The sequence below is a fragment of the Acartia tonsa genome, chromosome 4 (assembly GCF_053477335.1).
Source record: "Acartia tonsa isolate MP-2025a chromosome 4, ASM5347733v1, whole genome shotgun sequence".
Classification (NCBI taxonomy): Eukaryota; Metazoa; Arthropoda; class Copepoda; order Calanoida; family Acartiidae; genus Acartia; species Acartia tonsa.
Genome location: NC_137263.1, coordinates 20,091,494 through 20,106,663, shown reverse-complemented (window position 1 = coordinate 20,106,663; position 15,170 = coordinate 20,091,494). Strand labels below are relative to the sequence as shown.

General features: G+C 33.7%; 1 protein-coding gene across 2 annotated transcripts in view; it reads left to right on the top strand.

The window, feature by feature from the left end:
• Positions 1 to 7,858: 7,858 nt before the first annotated feature.
• Positions 7,859 to 15,170, top strand: part of LOC145316372 (uncharacterized) — a 41,183-nt gene continuing 33,871 nt past the window's right edge. The window contains exon 1 of one of the 2 annotated variants that reach the window (XM_080156822.1): positions 7,859 to 8,407. The gene's annotated coding sequence lies outside the window, so the exon portion shown is untranslated. Of the gene's footprint in view, positions 8,408 to 8,723; positions 9,003 to 15,170 lie in introns of those variants that run through there. The other variant, XM_080156823.1, reaches the window with a different exon arrangement.

Sequence of the window (15,170 nt, the reverse complement as noted above, 5' to 3'; positions counted from 1 at the left end):
CTAAACAAAATTGTTGCAAAACTGTATTAATACAGAATACTGTGTAGTGTGTAAGGACATTATTTACATTTTTAGGACTTGAATTTAGAGATTGTTCGCATATAACATTGTACCTTGTGTAATAGTAATCAGTATTCCAAAAATCAGCTTGTTTAAAGTTAACGTGACATTCTGGTAACGATTATAGAGTTGCTACGCTTGATATATCGTCCAAGGAATCATCATGCAAAGCTTTAGGACAATTCTAACATGTCTAAATGAACTAAGAGAGCTAACCGCTACCGACGGACGATCGACCCTAATTATTTAAAAGCTTCGCTTTTAAAAGGGGGTAAGTTAGTAAGGGGTGTGATCTTTTACGTGTGTGTGTGCCATGTTGTATGTATGTAGCGTGTGAGTGTGTGTGTGTGGGTGGGTGAAGGCAAAGTTATTTGGCACAAGCCTGTACCTGAAACTGTATGTGTGTGGATGGGAAATGAATCATTTTTCATGTGATAGGATGATGACGTAGGTACGTAATACAGCTACGTATCTCTCTGTTTCCTGGCATACTTGACATAATATCCTTGTTCGGTGAAATTTTTTAAAAAGCGAAGATTTTCTATATTAAAGGTCCGGGCATCCATAGCGGTTAGCTTTTTTCATTAATTTCGATATGTAAGAATTGTCCTACCGATATCAAAAACTTTACCTATAACAGTTAGGTAAGATGTAGGAAGCGTAGAAAAGCAATGATCGTTACCGGAAAGTTCGTACGTCCTTTTAAAATATTGTGATTATTTTACTTTTTTACAATAAATTTTTATATGATAAAATTATCCGATTGATCTGATTTTTGGAATACTGATTCCTAGGACAAAAAAGTATAATGCTAAAAGCGAAGCATCTCTATAATGAAGTCCTGAAAATGTAAGTATGTCCTTAAATATTTTCCTGTATTTAAGCAGTTTTTCAGGTATTTAAAGGGATAAGACAATAGTTTTTAAATTTATGTATATCCCCAATGGTGATACACAAAATTACCCCTTCTGTAGATAACTGTTAGTAGTCAAAAAGATTAGGCACTAAACTTACTAAACCAACCAATCAAATTCAATAAAAGTCTTAATAGTTGATGAGCCAACGAATAAGAAACTGATATTATAAAACTTTGGGGACTAGTTTAATAAACATCCCCTCCCTTACTGTATGAATAATTACTTCGCGTTTATTTCAACATTAATCCAGTGAACGCATTTTAGCGACCTCGGAGTGTCATACATGGATTAGAAAAAGCCATGCTAAAATAATGGATGTAGAATATATCTGGATATATTGACAGGGAAAACTTTGAAGTCAATTTAACCTTCTAATATGGAATTCGTTTATCCTCTTCGTTCATACAGAAGGAGGGGAGGAGGTGGATGGGGGGTATTGTATTTTAGCCAGCTGCGAGCATCCCTTTATCAGAGTACATAAAAATCTGGTGCAACATCCAAGTAATAATATATTGATTAAAATATAATAAATGACAATTTTGAAGAGAGTGTAAACTTGAATTTACAGGGAAACATGGACGTACAGGACAATGGATGTTTATTTAATCTTCCCGTCAAATTATTTTGTTTGTAATTCTGTATATGGCAACAATATTGGGGGATGAAAGGGTTGTAGATTTATTAAATAATTGTCCCCTGCTTAGCTCTGTGAATATGTAAGAATGACAAGTTAAAGAAGCAAAACAACATTTTTGAAATTCACGCTGAATTCAAGTGTTATGTTGTGTGTGTGTGTGTGTTGGCAGGGAGGGAGGGGACATTGGGCTGTTTATTATTCTAGTCTCCAATAGTGTTTTCCTATTCGTTGGCTTAACAACCTTAGGGACTATTATTGAATTTTGATTGGTTGGGTTAATAATTTGAGTATCCAAACATACCCAATGAGGAAACACAAAATTACTCCCTTTGTAAATTATAATTAGTGTTTGAACCGTTTAGATACTCAACTTAATAAACAAACCAATCAAAATTTAATAAAAAGTCCCCAAATTTGTTAAGCAAACGATTAAGAAAACGACTAGTGTAATAAACAGCCCCAATGTCCCCTTCTTCCCTGGTATGTTGGGTTTCTACCAACTGTCAACGACTACAGTTGGCAACATTTTACTTTTTTTCAAGTATTATTTTTAAATTAAAAAGTATTTAAAACATGAAACGGTAATGTTGATTATCTTATGCATAAATGCAAATAAAACACACACAAAAGTTACAAGTTCACGTCTGTCTGAACATGTATAATCATGGAGGGAGGGGACATTGGGCTGCTTATAATACTAGTCGCCAAACTTTTATAGTCACGTTTTCTTATTCGTTGGTCTAACAACTTTGTGGACTTTGATTTTTAATTGGTTTGTTTATCAATATGAGTGTCCAAATATTTCAACCACTAATTGAGGTCTACAGAAGAGGTAATTTTGTATATCATCATTTGGGATCAATTTATCGGTCATTGTCCTATCCCTTAAGTTCCCTGATGTATAATAGAAATCCGCAGCCGTGAGTCAGCCGCGTAGATTTGAGGATGATTCTCAACCTGCGGTCAATTGTGTCATATGGCCAGTTGTTAATTTTTTCAGCAGCACTTCAAGCCGGAAAGATATCTTGCTTTATGTTTAGCCCGTTGCAATCGATGTATTATTACTTGGATGTTGCACCATTTTTTTATGTACTCTAATTAATTAATTCTCGCATCTTGTTAAAACAGCTGTGCTCCTCATCCTATCCCTTCCTTCTGCATGACGAACAAATGAGGTCAATATTAACAAGCTAAATTGACAAATATTCCCCTATCAATATCCATTAATGTTGCTCATAGCCGCTAAGGCTTGAATGTAGCTGCCCTGCATCAAGCTGCATGGCTTTATTCTTCTTTCGGCTGCAATCGGGCGGGTGCCGAGCCCTAAATAAAACAGACTTTGCAATAAGTCTACCATCTTCTTTACACCAAACTATTTCGACATATTTTGGTATTTTATACAGAGAAGAGAGAACTTAGATGGGCTTGGTCATCTTCAAATATTATATGCATAACACACACACACTTACACACTCATACAAACAAACACACACAAACAGAAAGACACACACCCTTATAAAAGTATTTTAATTGATTAGCCATTACAATTTCTACACAATAGATTAATGAAATTAATTGTCTTAATCTATAATATTTTTATATGATCAATTATTTAAGTTTGTTTTTAATAAAGAAGGTGTATCAACTTTTTTTTTATAACTAGCCGGTTCTTTTAGTAAGTAGTAGATGTAAAATTTTTCATAGAATTCAGATATGCAATTGGTTTTTTTGTAGACCTCTTATTTTTTAAGTAATTTAAGTTTAAAAAAAAAAATTAAGTCGATTTTAAGGTACTAAAATGCAACAAAAAAAAGAAAGAAAATGGCCATTATGAACAAAAATAGTAAGATCTTTAATTTGACACCTTACTTTTTCAATTCTGTCAGGTAATTATTGAAAAAATCGATTTTTTTAAACCCACGAGAATAAAAACTTTGAACTTAATTTTATTATTTCACAGATAAAAAAATATGGGTTCATATATACCTTTAGAATCAGAAAAATATTACGAATTCATTGTAAGCAAAATTGAAAAAAAAAGTTTACAATATAGTATATAAACTACAATAAAAGGAATTATATGAAAATATCATATTATATTGTACAGGCAACGTCTTAATTCTTGAATTGAGTATAAAAATGGGAAGGGGGTAAAGAGGGGGTAAAAAAGGGAAGACGATAGTGTTGCCTGAACAAAAAATACAATTGGCCATTTGTTTAATTTTTAATTTTTTTACTTTTTTTCAATTTTGCTTACAATGGATTCGTAATATTTTTCTGATTCTAAAGGTATATATGAACCCATGTTTTTTATGTCTGTTTGAGAAAATATTTAGGTCTAAAGTTTTTATTAAACCGAGGTTAAAAAAATAGATTTTTTCAATAATTACTCAACAGAATTTTAAAAGTAAGGTGTCAAATTAAAGATCTTACTATTTTTGTTCTTACTGACCATTTTCTTCTTTTATTTTGTTGCGTTTTAGTACCTTAAAACCGACTTAATTATTTTTTTAAAAAACTTAAATTACTTAAAAAATAAGAGGTCTACAAAAAAACCGATTGCATATCTGAATTCTATTAAAAATTTTACATCTACTACTTACTAAAAGAACCGGCTAGCTATAAAAAAAAAGTTGATACACCTTCTTTAGAAAGTGTTGCAACTCTTTAATTGTTTTTAGAAAGTTTCACCTTTTTTGTTAATTTTTTATGAATATCTAAATTTTGGATTAATGATTCCTAGGACAAGAAGGTATAATATAATGAGCGAAGCATCTCTATAAACAAAAGTTAAAAAATGTAATCCTGTCCTCAGATAGTATCCTATATTAAGGTAATTTTGTTACACTTTTACTTACATTTTTTTTTTAATTCTGCATATTAAGTTCTGACACTCTACAAGTGTAATTGTTCGTTGGTTCTCATGTCTTATTTTAGAGCTTTGTTTTTGTGAATGTTGTCATCCTTGTTTCGCGAAAAAAAGAACCTTGAGTGTATGAATAGTACAATTTTTGCAGACAAACTGTATTAAATAATTATTTATCTTTAAGTTTGAAAAATTCCATTCTCCGTTTTGCAAAATTGTGTAACTCGAGAATGATTTTTTTATGTAAGGAAGTTTCCTTAATATTTCTTATTTAAGCTGTGTTTTTTTTTGGAGGGGGGGGGGGGTGTAGAGTTAGACCCTTGTCAAGTGGTATGTAGAGGAATGGGGGGGGGGGATCTAACCCACCTAATTTTGTTTTTTTAGGGGGGGTACACCCCTCTGCACGCCTTTGATTGCGTCCCGTCTTTGATAACTGGAAGGATGAAATATTCTTTTCCAGTATGGCTTAATATCCAGTGGATTAGAACCGGTTCTGAGCCATACTGAAAAATATCATGTATAGCATAGTATTACAGACAATTTTCTACAAATATCAAAATAAACTTCATATAATGAATGACACAGTCTTGTTAGCCCGGCCCTTCAGCCTCTTAGGGCTAACAAAATATTTAAATTTCTGCGGAAAGCTGTCTATAATACGATGTGATAAACTATTCTCTCCTAATCTCCTAATGATCTTAGTCTAGAAACACTTCAACTTGCCTGAGCTGCCTCTTTATGTAGACAGGGATGCATGGATAGATAATGGATAATAAATTAATCTTTTTTCTATTTTTATGTGGATATTAATATTTCCTTGGAAGGGATTCTCCTTCGATTACAAGTGATCATCTAGAGAATCCAGAGCATCATCCGCGTGTGATTGAATGCGATACTCTAACACCTAAGGATATTAGGTTAAGTAACTTCCAAACAGTCAACCAACCATTTGATTGCACGACCTTTGTCTGAAAAGTCCTAACTGTGCATTGTAATGAGTTGCGCCTGTTTATTGACCAAGGCATTCTCCCTAATTTTACTATTAGTGTCGCATGCCAGACATAGCAGCAGTGCGTACCGTTTTTAACGTCTCTGGTATGACGTTGTGTGGACCAGACACGAACCCGACAGTAATACGGTACGCTATCATTTACTTTATTGCCACGGGTTGGCAATTTATTGTTAATTGATTTAACCACAATTGTCCCCTCCCTCCTTCCCTGCTCTGTAGAACAAAACTATTCTTTTCTATTCTTGATATTAATGAGAATGTTGGTTTGCTTGTCTTACTGCAAGATTAACTTTGGATGGGGACGATTAGGTCCACTGGTAGTAGAGCCTTGTTGTCTTGGTGAAAAATTAACTTTAGTCAAGGACGCTTATGTGTAATGGAAGCAAAGCCATTTTGGTTTTATTTTTAAAAACTTAGAAGAAAACTGGATGAGATAATTTTTTGTCATTTAAAGAGTAAGGACAGAACACCAGACAGAGAGATGGGACAATAAGCTGTTTATTTCTCTAGTCCCCAAAGATTTATAATAACGTTTTCTTATTCGTTGGCTTAACATTTTTGGGGACTTTAGTGAATTTTGATTTGGTTGGTCAATTAAGTTAAGTCTTCAAACGTTTCAACCACTAATTTTAATCTACAAAAAGGGTAATTTTGTGTATCATCATTGGGGATGTACATAAATTTATGGCCATTGCCTTATCTCTTTAGATCCCTGAAAAAACACACTATTGTAAGGGAAGATCAGAACCAACACAAATTATTATAGAGTAGCTGCGCTGCCTAAAAAATCTTATTAAGTAGATGGATAATGACTTGGAGCCTGCTGAAAAAGTTAAATGGATACACAATACACAAGTACTGAACATTACAGATAGGTGGATCCATCATTAGAGCCTTACATAATGACTTGGAGCCTGTTGAAAAAAGTTAAATGTATACACAATACACAAGTACTGGACATTACAGATAGGTGGATCCATCATTAGAGATTTGCATAAAAGCTTGGAGCCTGCAGAAAAAAAGTTAAATAGATACACAATACTCAAGTACTGGACATTACAGATAGGTGGATCCATCATTAGAGATTTGCATAAAAGCTTGGAGCCTGCAGAAAAAAAGTTAAATAGATACACAATACTCAAGTACTGGACATTACAGATAGGTAGATCCATCATCAGAGCCCTACATAATGACTTGGAGCCTGCTGAAAAAAAAGTTAAATGGATACACAACACACAAAAATTATGTTTTTGAGTAGCTACACTAATTTTTGTCGAGTTATAAGATCTAATTATCCTAAAAGGCGAATGGTCCGCAACGCTGGAATTTGAGAAAAGAGAAAATGTTAAGAATAAACTTTTTTTTTGTAGTAAGTGTCAAGTAATTGGAGTTAATGAGTAGGAAACTAATTGACATCACAGAAGTTGAAGTGGCCGAAATCTTTTGAAAAGAGGAGACGCGCAAAAACCACCAAGATGCTTCATCATGATTGTCAAAAAAAAGAGGGGCTTTGTCTAGTATATACGAATGGTAGCAGAGAGAGAGAGAGAAAGAGAGAGAAAAGAGAGAGAGAGAGAGAGAGAGAGAGAGAGAGAGAGAGAGAGAGAGAGAGATGAGAGGTAATTTAAGAGTTATGGTCGGAGCAATATTACAAGAAAGAAGGGGGGCGGAGTGTCGGGGGGGGGGGGGGGTTGAGAGGCATAAACAGGTACGGGAACCTCATGTTCCAGCAGTTGCCAGGGCGGAGAAGAAGGCGGGGTGGGTGGGGAGGGGTGGTGTTAAGGGCAAGGGTTTTATACGGAGTATTTCTGACCCTCCTTCTAATCAACCTTGCGTTAAAATACGTCCAAAACGTATTAAATTATATTTTTTTTATTTAAATTGTAAAAATTTATAATTCTACCAAATACAATATAATTCTTAAATGTACAAAAATGTAAAAAAAAATTTCAGAGAACTACCGACAGAAAGACAATACCTACCTTCCTTTCCTCTCAGAGAACTTTTCTTCATTTTCTAATTACAATCCAAACTTGAACACACACACTCATGCACACACACACACACTCACACACACACACACACTCACATTTCTAAATTAAGGTTTTGTTAGTATAGAGAGGGGGGGCCTCCGAGTTTATATATTCCAGTCCCCACACCTTACACCTTGTGCTTCCCTTGGGCCCGGCCCTCTCCGTGGCCTGGGCCCAGCCCTCTCCTCCCACCAGCCCCTCCCTCCCCCGCCCTCTTGATCCGTCCTCAATCAATATTGGGCTCACTACTCACTCTTCCTTCTTGTTGTTTAAAATTGTGGAGTGGTGTGGACGCACTGTGGAACACCCACCACAACACAAAACAGTCACTCTAGTAGTCAGTCCTACACTCCCTCTTCAAACTGTGTGCAACTAATGTGTGATTCTTATTCCCTCCAATCTTTTTTTGCTGCTGTGGTGTTGTGGCCACGGAATACCTTACCTGCAGGGCAAGTCTACTAAAAGGATCCGAAACATTGTTACAACTACTGTCATAAAACTACACCCCCAAAAGTCTCCAACAAACGCTCCATTGACTTGACCCCCCCGTGCTAAAAAAAACGCCACTTGTCCACTGTCAATTTTATATTTTACGCCAAGTATCCCGGCCCCGTGATTTTTACCATTCTTACATTTATATATCACCTCATCTTCAACCTTGTGTTAAACTGTCTTTACAAAAGAAAATACTGTTACAAATCTAATCTGGGCACAGCTTCTAAAAACTAAAAAAAACAGGAGAAAACGTCATCTGGCGTGAGTTGAACCCGCTACCCCTCTCCAGAGAATATTGTAGCCCTAAGACACCAAACATATATATACATATGTGTTAACTACAGTTTCAAATGCAGTGTAAACTAAAGAGATGCGAGAAAACCAGAGGTAATTTCTTTTTTTTTAGATGTGTTCTCAAGAAAAAAGAGTGAGATAAATATATATGTATGTGGGAAAGGGGGAAGAGAGATGAAATTGTCCGGCATATGTATCTTTATATATTATATATATGTAAGAAGAGACGCACTTATAAGGTGTGTGAGTGTGGAGCGAGTGTGATTTTTTTTTCATGGTTCTGCCTGCCCTAAAGAGAGACATGAAGCGGTGGGTAATGATGTGAAAGGGTATGGAGATGCTCATATAGGAGTGGTTAAAGGTGTGGATGGGTCAGAAATAATACTTGCCTCGCAGTATTATATTAAAGGTTGTGCTGTAATAGTTCAACTACTGGTCATACCACTATTTATTATAGTTAGATACCCATTTACATTTGTTAAAATTGTTAAATATACATATATATATATACTGATGCGTGAACCGCTGTTGCTTTCGGGTCAAATGAAAATGTCAGGATTTCATCCGACGATGTTGTGAGACCAGTCTTGATATAATAGTTGAGTCCTGGGATAGATCAAGATAATATTGTCAGACAGACACACGTATATACACTACATACACTTCAAACTGCTTAATTTATCAGCAAGTAAGACTTTTAAAGCTATAAGTTTCACCTTTTTTGTCCACATTTTTGTTTCTCCCCAATTTCATTAATGAGACGTCACACGTCGCCTTTGCAAAGTGAAGTGAATCCTTCTTGCTGGATTTTTTTTGCCAGTAATTCAAGTTTTGACAATGACATATTTGTATGTACTATGCTTTACTTAGTTTATATATTCAACCAGGGAGGAAGGGGACACTAGTCTTCAAAGTCTTATGATAACGATTTTTATTCGTTGGCTTAACAACCTTGGGAACTTTTATTGAATTTTGATTGGTTGGTTCCTTTCGTTGGTCCAAACGTTTGAACCAATAATTATAATCCACAGATGGGGTAATTTTATGTATCATCATTGGGGATGAACATCAATTTATTGGCCATTATCTTATCCCTTTAGATCCCTGATATTCAATACATAGGAAGGAGGGATATATATCAGTGCTTAGCTAGTGTTAATATATATTTATATATTTTACATTGTATGTGTGTGTTCTTTTTGAACAGTTTGAAAGGAGTGACCCAGTGAAAATTGATTTGTGTATTGTTTTCGTCGCGAGTAATCAATAAACTTCATTCTACATTCTTATTATGTATGTATGTATGTATGCAAAGCTTGTCATTTATTATTAGCGCAGCTACTCTACAATGGGGTATATGAGCTAGCCGTCCGCCGGTCCAAATATTCTTAAAATTGTATAGTAATATATCTATTAGTAGTATCTGTCGAAATTTAACTATAATTTTCTTGCATTAAAAATTGTATAGGCTTTTTATTACTGCGCTTCTTTTGGACATAATTATCAGAGACTGGGGACATGCAAATCTGTTTTGGGGACAATGGGGTGTTTATTACACTAGCCGCCAAAGTTTTGGCTTAACAACTTTGGGGACTTCAGTGAATTTTGATTGGTTATTTATTAAGTTGATTATTCATACGTTTCAACCACTAATATTAATCTACAGAATTAAGGGGTAATTTTGAGAAACATCATTATGAATGTACATCAATTTATCGGCTATTGTCTAATCAATATAATATCCCTGTATAATTATCCTAGTTTAAAACATATTATGAGTTTTAAGTGTTACGCAAATTATTTTGAAAACTTATTATGTAAATATTTTTATAGTCCAAGCCACTGTTGAAGTAAAAAACCTATCCTTCCTTTTAAAACCTAGAATTTTTTTTGACAAGTTATAAGGACAATTTTCTATCACTTAAACAAAAATTACACCCCCAATATTTTATCTGTATTTGTTAAGAACATTAATTTGTAAGTCTAAACAAAATTGTACATAAATTTGTTGCAAAATTCTAATTCGCACCCACCTGTTACATGAATCATAACTTAAAGTTTGAAATCTAAAGGACATTTCTAACATGCCTAAATTAACGAAAAGAGCTAACTGTTTCGTACAAGGCGTACAGACCCTAATAATAAAAACGCTTCGCTTAAAAAAAATAATATAAAATGATGGATAATATAAGTTGTATAAAATGTCTACACATATAGAGCCGATGTTCTCAATAATGATCTAATCAAAAATAATGTTGAGATATCTCAAAATTTGAGGTGTGGCAACTTAATTTCTAAACACGGAATTAGTTTTTAGGAGCACATCTACTCTTTAACTTTGATATGTCCATTCGTCTGTATGTATTTAGACTTGAGTATAGCCTGTACATATGGATTTAGAATATACGTGGATATTATGACAGGGGAAAAATTGTAGTCAATTTAGGATGCTAACATTAACATCAATTATTGGTCAGTTAGTTCATCTAATAGGAGGGGATGAGGGATCGTTATTTTAGCCAGCTATAAGTTTCACTTTATTAGAGTACATGATAATCTGGTATAAGATCCAAGTAATATTAAATTCATTTCTGTACAAACAGATGTTTAGCCGCGCAAATACACTAACTTACAATTTAATTTAACATTTTCTAAATTAGCCCATAGCCTTTTCTTTGTAACATTATGCCAGTTCTTAATTCACGCCAAAATGTTAGAATTTTGTTGTTTCTGCGCTACTTATAAACCTTATTGTCCTTGTTAAAAAGTGGGCAGGGCAGTTATAAGAAGATTTATAAGTAAATAGTATGTTTACATTTCAGAGAAGCGTAGCTTACATCTATTTTTTTACTTTACTTTTGGTCGTCTTCCAATAATTCTCAACAAATTTTCTTTAATTTAGTTTTGTAATTATTTTTGACCTTTAGAGCGTGCTAATAACTAGAAATAATTACGTTTTCTGGATCAAAGTAAAACCCAACTTTTGTTGTCGATATTTCAGCAATATTAGTTAACATAAAAGCATTTTTCTTCTTCAAAATTCTACTAATTTTCAACAGAGAAAGAGAGAGGGGACAATGGTCTGTTTATTACACTAGTCCCCAAAGTTTTATAATAACGTTTTCTTATTCGTTGGCTTAACAACTTTCAGGACTATATTGAATTTTGATTGGTTGGTTAATTAAACACTATTTTTAGTATACAGAAGAGTTAATTCTGTGTATCATCATTTGGGTTGAGAAAGATTTATAACTGAATAATCATTTGAGATGTACATCAATTTATCGGCCATTGTCTTATCAATTTAGATCCTTGAATTTTAAATAAAATCAATCCCCCTCCGATAACAAGTCGATACCTTGTCAGCAAATACAACTTTTAATAAGTTGCGCAGACCAATAAAATCAAACGCCGTCGATTTAATGATTCCAGGTTTGATTGGGCATATTTGCTTCCATTTCTAAGCATAAAATAAAGATTTATTGTTCTCTGCGTACTTAAAAAGTTTGGCATTTCTAGTGCAGTTACGACAATTTAATAGTTGACTGGCCAGTTATACACGAAAAAACTTTATCTTAGATTTGATGCTTTCTGAGCTGAGATAGTTGGGTGGAGGAAAATGCTACTGCTCACTTGAAATGCTTACAAATGCTTAAACAATGATTACAGTTTTTCTTACTACATGTTGCATTGATATAATTTTTGCCATTATGAATATGATATAATAATTTTTCATTGATATCATCGTATGTGCAAATATTAAATTTGTAGACGTAAATTATATTCAAAAAGTTGTTAATTCAGAAAATAAATTCTTTTTAAGGGATCATAATGGATAAGATAATACAAAGCACAATATATTAATGTACATCTCCAATTATGATTACAATATTGGTATTAATTTTATGATTTATATTTTAATATTCGTGGAAAATTGTCTCTAATTAGTTACTATACATAATTTTGCAGTCTGGCTGAGAACCGGATCTCATCCAGCGGATATTAATCGGTTTCAAAACCATAAGCTGGAATAGATATCATCACTTTACTAAAGGCCAACATATTCATCCACCCAACTTTGCAGAGGGTAAATGTCATTCAATACATTTCTACACACACCTCTCTGAAGCACAACATATCAAACACATTACAAATATTAGGCGTCCAAATAGCATCTTTTTGTGCATAATTTTAGGATAAATGCCAGTAAGGTTATATATCAATTTGATATTTCATTTAGCTAATTATACTATGCTTAATATGTAAAATATTTACATCATAACTTTGTAAAGTTTTAAGCAAGTTTTTTGCATAAAAATAATACATTACATTCAAGATAAATAAATAAATCTATGGCAGCAAAGCTTAACAAACGAACAGTAACAAGTACAGAGTGAGAATGCCATAAACATGTACCAAGTTACAAGAATCACTAAAACAAGTTTAAAATCAGTATGACGATTATAAGATGCATAAATTAATGATCAGAGCTATCAGTAACGTATGGACATAATTGACTCTGAATTGACTGAAAAATCATATATAGCATCGTAATTATAGACTATTTCACGAATATTAAAACAAAACTCAAAAAATAATTTTAAAATCATATAATTTTTCATTTTCATATCTGCAAATAGCTGTCTATAATAATAAGCGATAAATAACTATCAAATACTACTCCTTAGTTTTGTTAAGCACAAAAAATGCGTAAAAATGATGCTAAAAAGATGCGATCTCGATAAAATTTTGTAGGTAAAGGGGAGGGGAATAGCAACACATGATATTTCTCTCTCCAATGGATATATTATTACTTGGATATTACATCAGATTTTTATGTTCCTTAATAAAGTGAATCTTGCAGCAGGCTAAAATAACTATTCTCCCCTTCTACCCCATACCTCCTTAACTACTGGATTAATGAACTAACCAATTAACGAGCAAGCTAAATTAAAGACAATTCTTCCCAGTCATAATATCCACATATATTCTATATCTATTCACTCTCCCTAATTCTTTATCTTAAATATTTCATATTCCTCTTTTCGCCACTAGTCTAGATTTGACCGTTAATCAGTGAAATCAAATCAACCCCCCCTCCGGAGTTACAGGTTGAGCGGCGCGTGTATTGCGTGGCGCAGCAGCGCAAATTAGCGGTGGCACTCCGTCTTATAGCGTCCGCGCGTAGGGCGCGGGGTTACAACTTGTGTTACCGGGTGCAACCCCCATTAGACACATTTTTATCACATGTAGCTCAATTCGGAGGTCATTATAATTGTTGACATAATCAAAATGTGACTTTGTCAAATATTTAGTAAGGTAGGATTCAATTAACTTTGGCCGCGCCCCAAACCTCAAGTGTTATTTTGTTGAAAATTGCACTTTAGAATGTTAACTTTTTTGCGGAAATAGCCTAAAACCTAATTGTGGCAGATACAAAGTTTTTCTTAAAATTAAAACCTGCTATTTTTAAGAAATTTAGACATACACACAACCTACTACTTTGATATTAAAGATATTATATTACTTTTTTATGATGGTGTTTTCAATTATTAATTATACGCATGCATAGAGCACATTTATTACAAATCAGAATCCGCCATTAAAATTATTGTCTTGTATATTTCAATATTTTAATACTTTATTGGCCTAATCAATTACCTTGCTGTGACCAATTTTTTTGCAAATGGGGGTGTGTGTGGCAGGGTGTGTGTATGTGTGTGTGTGTGTGTGGGTAATTTAAGAATATTTGAAGCTGTCCTGTGTGAGAGATACTTGCAAAAATCTCAAGTAAATCTTTTTACAAATCTGTCCGACTTTCCTTCACGTCAATTCACAAGGAGATTGACTCCCTCCCTCCCTCCCTTCACTCACCCACCACCCATAGAAAGAAAAATTGTCCATGTATGTATATCCCCTCCCTTCTCCACCCTCTGCGCAAATATATCTGAGTTCATAAATATTTCATCCATCCTTCAGTCCTTTGAAATTTATACTTGGAAGCTGTCATGCAAATAGACTGACAAGCCTCAAATATATTTGACATGATTTACCAGTTTGTGCTCATTTTTTTCGAAGCTCTCTCATTGTTAATAATGGTGGCTGCGCGTGTGTAGTTTTTTTTTATGCAAAGTGTTTATAAATTATTTCTTCAGCCTTGCCATCCAAGTTCTATTATCCATAAGTGTTGGACCATTATTCTTTATGGTTGTTGGCATATTATTATTCTTTAATGTTATCTTGGCTTTCAATAATATTGATTTTGTTCTTTAATAAAATATTTGTTTATTTATTTGCTTATTATGCAAACTAGTATAGGGGCAAGGCCTTAGTTGTAAATAAGGGAGCAGTCAAAAAAGTTCAACCCCCTTCCCCTAAGAAGCTTCCCTAAGCTATTTCATAACTCTTTTGCTTCATAAAATAATATTACAACTTTATATTATACGATACTGGAAAAAAGTAAAATTGTATGATCATTCAATTACTCTAATTTGGTGGAATCCCGTATTTTACTAGGAGAGAACAATTTTACCCCACAGCCCTATTTCACATCATATTGGTAACCAGGGGTACTAGCATTTATGTCCAGGGACGTCCAAGCTTTTTGTTTAGAGGGGGGTAAAATGGGGGTTTTGAGTGGGGTAATCTAATGTATTTTTTTTAAATTTTGTGGGGGTAAATACCCCTTTACCCCCACCCTTGGACGTCTATGTTTATGTCTAGTAATTTTTGGTCTTCTAAAGTTTTAATTAACTTAGCCTTACCTAATACAACTTATTTTTAAAGGTAAAATTAAGGAGGGTGGGTTTTTTAGTGCTATGCTTGCTAAAAAAGGATATTGCCAATGTTTTCTTCC